Source organism: Microcebus murinus, chromosome 4 (genome assembly GCF_040939455.1).
Source record: "Microcebus murinus isolate Inina chromosome 4, M.murinus_Inina_mat1.0, whole genome shotgun sequence".
NCBI lineage: Eukaryota > Metazoa > Chordata > Mammalia > Primates > Cheirogaleidae > Microcebus > Microcebus murinus.
Genome location: NC_134107.1, coordinates 109,808,586 through 109,816,124, shown reverse-complemented (window position 1 = coordinate 109,816,124; position 7,539 = coordinate 109,808,586).

The following is a 7,539-nucleotide window of genomic DNA, read 5'->3' as shown; positions in this document are numbered from 1 at the left end:
GGACCACGCGGGGCCACCCCGAGCTCAGCAGGACGCGGGACGCGGGACCACGCGGGGCCACCCGGAGCTCAGCAGGAAACGGGACGCGGGACCACGCGGGGCCACCTGGAGCTCAGCAGGACGCGGGACCATGCGGGGCCACCCGGAGCTCAGCAGGACCCCTCCCCTTCCCCGGCGCTGCGCGGGGGTCAGTAAATACCAAGTGTCTGGGGGTTACAGTGTTGTGAGGTGACAGACACAGCTACCAAGTGGCTGCAGGGTTCCTCAGGGAACGAGGGGCAGTGGGACAAGGCCAGGCGTGCGAGAGAGCGCATAGGCATGAGCAAGCCGCGGGGGCCGCAGTCGCCAATGGTCAGCGCTCTGCGAACGTGGCTAGTCTAGAGCGAGATGGGCTGTGCGTGGGAAATACACAGCCTTCCAAAGACTCTGTATGAAAATAATAGTAATTTCTATAGTAATTATATATTAAATGATTATACTGTTGATATACTGGATTTCATAAAATGTGTTGTTAAACTTAAAAAATATATATTATGCCTGCAGGTCAGATTCAACCTGATGATCATCAGTTTGTGACTTTTGTTCTAGAAGTTTAGAGAAGAAAGAAGACAAAACCATGGAGGGAATAGAAAAGAAAAAAGAAGAAATAAGCTTCTAGTGAAGGTTTGAAGGTTCAGGAGTGCAGACGAGCCCTGGGCTCCGGAACCATGTGATTGCCTTTGACTTAATTCCAATCCAGTCAGACCCAGGGAGGTCTTTTTTAGGCTGTGTGATGAAAAAAAAGAGATGAACAACTTGAGACTAGAAAATAAGGCGTATGTGGACTCATAGGAACTTGAATCGGTCAGCCTGAAAGGGGAGGGGAGAAGAAAGGTAAAAGATAATTTAATGATAAAATTCGCAAAGCTGCAATGTACAAACAACAGCCATGAAGCATTGTAGAAAATGGAAGGACATGTCTTGATTCCCAAGACTTTGTGGACGGTGGGGACCAGAGGGGGCCTTGAGCAGGCACTTGGAAATCCAACTTTCCACTGTCCGTCTTCTACCACAGCATTACCTCTGGATCTTCAGGACAAGGTGGAGGCAGGCATCTGTCTGCACAATGCATGCATCCATGCTGCTCAGAGAGGCCCGGGAGGGCCCTGGGTTGGGATTCAGCCTCAGCAAGCTGGTCACTCCATCCTGTGGAGTCTGGTTAGGGGCTGGGGAGGATCCTCCCAGCCCCTCAGCCTTTGGCAACTAGAGATTGAGTGGGCAGCTGCAAATTTTTGCCTTCCTTCTTTTCTTCCCCCAGAACAAACTCTTCCTTACTCAGTGATCTGACAGTTTTCTACTCTTCTTGTTTATTTTCTAGGAGAGAGGATAAACTTGGGAAGGTAAGAACATCTGCTCCTTACTTATATTAAATAGTCAGCATAATGCCCCAAAGAATTGAAAACAGAGGTTCAAGAGAAGCCTGTGCACACATGTTCACAGCTTCTACACAAATGTTCATGGCAGCACTATTCAGTCCTCCAAAAGGTGGGAACAACCTAAATGCACATCCAGATGAGTACATATACGAAATGTGGCAAATCTATACAGTGGAATAATATTCAGCTGTAATAACAAGAATGAAGTACTGATTCATGCTACGACATGGATTAACCTCAGACACATCATGATGAGTGGAAGAAGACATACACGAAAGTTCCCATTTGTGTGATCCCGCTTATATGAAATTTCTAGAAGAGGCAAATCAAAAAGTATAACAGTCATTGCCAGGGGTGGGGCTGAGGAGAACGAGGAATGGGTGCTAATAGGTCTGGGGCTCCCTTTGCGGTGACGGAGTGTTTTGGAACTTGACAGAAGTGCAGCTTCGAATGTACTGAATGCTACTGAACTGTATATTTTTAACAGGTAATTTTATGTTGTGTGATTTTTACTTCAATTTTTTAAAAAGCCAGCATAGTGTGTCGGTTAAGTACTGACTGGCTGACCCACTACATGCTAGTTGTGTGACACTGGGCAAGTTGCTTAACCTCTGTGTGCCTCAGTTTCCTCATTTTAAATTGTGGATACCAAAAATACTTTCCTCACAGATTGTTATGAGGAGTGAATGAGTTAATACTTGTAAAGCACTAGGTCAGTACTTTTATATTCTAAGTGCCACATAAATGTTTCTGAAGTAGGTCAATCAGCCCCATAGCCCACTCCGAGCGGGCTGCTCAGGCCCTGGGCCATTTTCTTCAGGTCAGCAGTTCTCACAGCCTCCCGGGGAGCGCGGTGGGGCTGGCAGGCTCAGTAATGCTCTGTCGCTGGAGCTACCTGCCGACAAGTCCTTTAAAGATCCGGCACAATGGAAATGAGCAAGCGCTTCTGACCGGCTCCCAGATTCTGAAGAGCTGCCCACGCAGCTCTTTGTGGGCAGAGACTTGTCTTGAAGGACTTGTGAGATTCCTGTGAAGACAAGGAAAATGGCGAGCCTGCTCTGAAGGAGACACACAAGAATCCTTAGAGGCAAATCATGACTCAGGCGGACATTGACGAGGCTCCGGTTCAGCAGTGCAGGCCCCTGCCCAGGCTGAGCAGGGTGGGGGGCTCGAGTGCTGTGCTGGTTCCAGCCACTGGCCATTCGGAGCCCAGGTGGAACGTCCACCTGTGCAGGGGCAGGAATGTTCTCTGCTTCACTCCACCCAAACTTGGGCATTGGAACAATGACCTCATTGTTGGGTTTTGGTAGTTTTTCCACTATGTTTTGTTTTTTTCTTTTATATGAAGTTTTATTTTGTTTTAGAATAGGTATAATGTTGGTTCAAAAATCAATTAACACAAAAAAGTGAAGTCTCGTTCCCACCCCAGTTATGATCTTCCCCACATACACACACAGATGATCCACCTTGCTAGTATCATGGGTGTCCTTTCCCAGAGCCCCTTTCAGATAATGCAAACAAGCACAGATGTTTCTTTGTTTTCTCTCATTTCAGGAAGGATAGCATACTGTATGCACTCTACTACACTTTGACTTTTTTACTTAACGTACCTTGGAAATCAGTTCCTAGAGAGCATCCGCATTCTTATAGCTGTATAGCATTCTGCTGCAGGGAAGTACTAATTTATTTAATCATTCCCCACTTGATGGATCTGTGGATGGGATTCCAGTCCTTTGCTATTAAAAACCAGTGGTGACTAATGAATTCTGTACATATCATTATAACAAATTGTGCACATATCATTATTCATATGTGCAATATTCTATAAGGTAAATCCCCAGCGTTGTTACTGCTGGATCAAAGGTTACCTTTGTAATTTATTGCCTTTGTAATTATGACAGATATTGCCAAATTGCTTTCCATTTTACTTGCCAACATTAAAATGTAAGTGAGTTCTATTTCCTCACAGATACACCAACACAGCGTATTGTCAAACTTTTGGATTCTTTCCAATCTGATGGGTGAAAAATTATATCTCATAGTTTTAATTTGCATTGCTCCTATTATAAGTGAAGTTGAGTATTATTTTTATATATTTAGGGTATATTTCTGTTTTCTATTCTGTGAACATCCTTTATTCGTTTTTCCTTTGGGTTTTTGGTCTTTTGCTGGTTAGGGTCTGTGAGTTCTTTATCTATGGAGATTAGCTATTTTCCATGATATGCCTTGCAAACACGTTGCCTAGTTTATCATATGTGCAAATGGTGTTTTTGCCATGCAGAGTATTTTATTTTGTTTAATTTACTGATCTTCTATGGCTTTTGTGATTTACGAATTCTGACTCTGAGTGAGAAACACATGACCCATCCCAAGGTTATAAAAGTTTTAACAAGGAAATTCTCCCAGGTTTTCATCTAGTATGTATATAGGGATTTTTTTCAACATTTACAACTTTCATTCATTTGGAGCTTTTTTCTCTTTTCCACTTTTTCTCACACAGGGAAGGAAACTGCCTGTCCCCTCTCTCTTTCTCCAGCCACCCTCCTAACCCTCTTTTATCCTAACCTGAACTTGGCCTGCCCTTTACTTAGACATTACAACAGCTGCCAGCAATGTAGACTTTAGGAAAAGGCAGCAACCATAAGACACCTCCCAGTGCGATCAGAATCTCCGCGTGAATCTGAGCTGTCTGGGATGAAGCAAGGTTTGGGGGATTGAAGGAGGCAACAGAAAGGAATCTAATGGCAGGGACACCAAAGACGGTTGCCTCAGCCACTTAAAATTTTTGGAAGCACTGAACAGAGTCGCTTGCAAAGGGAGAGAAATGAACTTAAAAAGCAATTCCAGGGTTTCAACATGTGTTCTTCGTTGGTAGAATTCAGGATGAGGATTTGAAGGACCCTGTGGGAGTATCCTTTCACTACTCTCTCCTAATCCTCTCCAAATCGCCCGGGCTCTACAGCTGTTGGTTAGCCAGATAAACTATTTGTTCAATTATTCTTGGCCTGGATGGGGCGGCCGGCCTCAAAGGCTTTGGCTTCATAATTCGGGCCACTTCAATCAGCCGAGGCCCTCCTAGGGGTGCCTGCAGGAAACAGGGCCCGTTTGAAGACAGCAGTGCCCCAGCAAGTCTTCCCTTTCCACCCCCTTTTCATCTCCACCCAGACGGGCTGGGGCAGCCGACACTCCCCACGGACCCCACGTCGGGGAGCAGAGTTAGCTGTGGGAACGATGCCAGAGCAGACAATCAAGGCAATAAAATAATTACAAATGAAAGGGAGATTAGCAGGCACTCTTGGGACAAATGCTTCCAAAATGGTTCCTGAAATCTTGGGCGGCCATTCTCAAAGGAGAAGTTGTCACGGCAGCTGCTGTCTCTATGGCAATGGGGCAACAGACACCCGGCTGGGACACTCTGCAAATGCCAGAGCCAACGGAGCAGCAGCCACGGAGGGAGACGACCGACCGGGTCACCTTTGCATCATGGAAATGGACTGGTCACTAACACAACTTTACTTTCCCATCTGTCGGCCCCTCCCCGCCCTTGGCTTCAGGGCAGTCTGCTAATAAACGGTTGACAGCTGCTCAGACATGGGGCCAGGCTGCCAGTTGCTCCAAGAAATATTTTCTTTTGGGGTCAGACGCCCCGTGCTGCCCGGAAGTCCTGAGCGGGACTGGGGTGCTCTCCCTCCCTTCTGGGGCCTCCTTGCCACCCCTGCCCCGGCTGCCCAGTCTGTGGCCTTTTCCTCAAAAACTTACTTCAGTTTCTCATGAGATCCTGAGGCAACACTAAGAAGTGGCTTGGGATAACCATACCACATTTCTACCCCACGGTCTCCATCATGGCCCCAAGACTGCATCAAAGAAACAAACTCCGAGCAAGCCCTGGGGTTGCTGTGGAAGTGAGTGTTTAACATAAGTACCTGACCTTGGTTCTTCCCAAGAGATTGCCACTCCTAAGCACTTTCTCTTTTGTTTATGAGTTAATTTTATTATTTTCATTTTATAGATGAGGTCTCTCTCTGTCACCCAGCCTAGAGTGCAGTGGTGCCATCCTAACTGCAGCCTTGAACTCCTGGGCTGTAGCAATCCTCCCACCTCAGCCTCCTGTTGTTGGGGTTACAGGTGTGAACCACCGAGCCTGGCTTCACTCCAAAGCACTTTCTATGTAAGAATTCTACAACTACTACTAGTAGTGTATAGATTATAAATATGACTATAACAATTTGAGATTCTCTCTTTACATTCCATACCACGTTGCAGCATATTCTTTGAGGTACTTTTCCCAGAGGCAGTGGCCAGGTTTCTCAGCAATATAAGCTGAGGGTATGAACAGGTGCCTTCTAGACACACAACAAATAACCCATCCTGAAATAATTAACCCATCATGTAGTTACTGGGTTGGAGTCAAATAAACCAGACTCAAACCTCAGCTCCTTTAGTCACAACTATACACCTACTAAGACTAAACTGTAAGCTCTCTGAAAGTGCAAACTACATAAAACTTTTGTAGACCTTCAATGCCCAGCAAAATGCTCAGAGCAAGTGCCAATAAATAAACAAATACATTAAAGTTCTGTAAGGCTGGGGACTCTACACTTTTTGAATCATGTTATCCTTATCAGTAAGATTTTTTTCCTTTAAATTTGTTTTATTTTATTTATTTTATTTTTTGAATTTTTTTTATTTTAGCGTATTATGGGGGTACAAGTGTTAAGGTTACTTATATTGCCCATGCCCCCCTCCCTCTCGAGTAAGAGCTTCAAGCGTGTCCATCCCCCAAACGTTGCGTATCTTACTCGTTGTGGTTGTATATACCCATCCCCTCCTCCCCCTCCCACCCTTATCAGTAAGTTTTTAACAAGCATCCCCAGAATAACTATGTTTATTTAAATAATATGAACTATTGTAATGATATATTGAGCATTATAGAAATACAGAAAAATGGAAATTGTAAAAGGTAAGATTAAAAATAAGTAGAAGCTCTATTTCCTTCTTATGCTGCAACAGGCCCTTCCCTTTGCAGAGGTCACTGCTGCAGAGGACACGCAGTGTCCACACACAGGAGGTTTGCGGTCCGAGCAAGAGGCCTCCACACACAGAATAACACCAACACGTAAATGCAGTTTGGAGGAGGAAGTGATCATCAGGCGTGCGGATGGGTTTCATGGAGCTGCGAACCCCACTGAAATTGAATGCCAACGTTTATAGGCATGAGCCCACGTGCATTTTTCTAAGGAAAGGTACAAAGCCTTCACAAGAGTCTCAAAGGGGGCTGAGCCACACAAATCTTAAGAAATAAGTGGTTAAATAGGAGAAAAGAACACAAGGAGCAGGAGGGAATGCAAGAGAGTTGTGTCCAGGTTGTCCCGCTCTTATGGACAGAACAAGCTAGACCTCCACACGTTACCTGAGGAGATGAAGGTATTTCCAAGGACTGAAACTGTGTCTCTGGGTCAGTGACTTTTTCAACTTCTTTTTAGCAGTGGCTACTTTTCAAATGGAATCTTACATGGAAACTACACAATATAAAAGTCGATCTAATTGCAGCTGCTCTGGGTGAAGCAGGGTTGATCCTAGGCCATCGTCCTCTCGCCAGCATTGCCATGCGCGTGGCTCCAGGGCTGGAAACCCCCATGCTGGGCTTTCTTGAGTTTGCGATCTAATGGCTTTTCTTAACTTATGTCCTCTTCACTCAGTTCATGAACCATCCAAAATTACTCCCTCTGCTTCAGCTTCCATCTTTTTTCCTTCCTTTGCCCTCTGTGACAAAGCACCCAACTGTTCTCCACTAACATGTGATGCAAGGGCCACCCTCACCAGAATGACCTGCCTTGGTTGTTAAAGATGCAGATTCCTGGGCACCAGCCTGGACTCACTGACTCGTGCACTGAGATCCCATCATGTGCCATTTTAACAAGCTCGTCTGACGGTTTCACCAGCCCTTCAGTTTGGGATCTACATGGGGCTCTGCCATGAAGTTACGCTCAGCCAGCCGACATCCCATCAGTGGGGTCTTAACCTACTAAGCATTGTCAGAATTGACTGCTTTCTTGAGCCTATGCAAAAGCTAGAGGATAGAGCCATGAGGAGATGAAAATTCCAGGACCGTGTGTCCATGGCT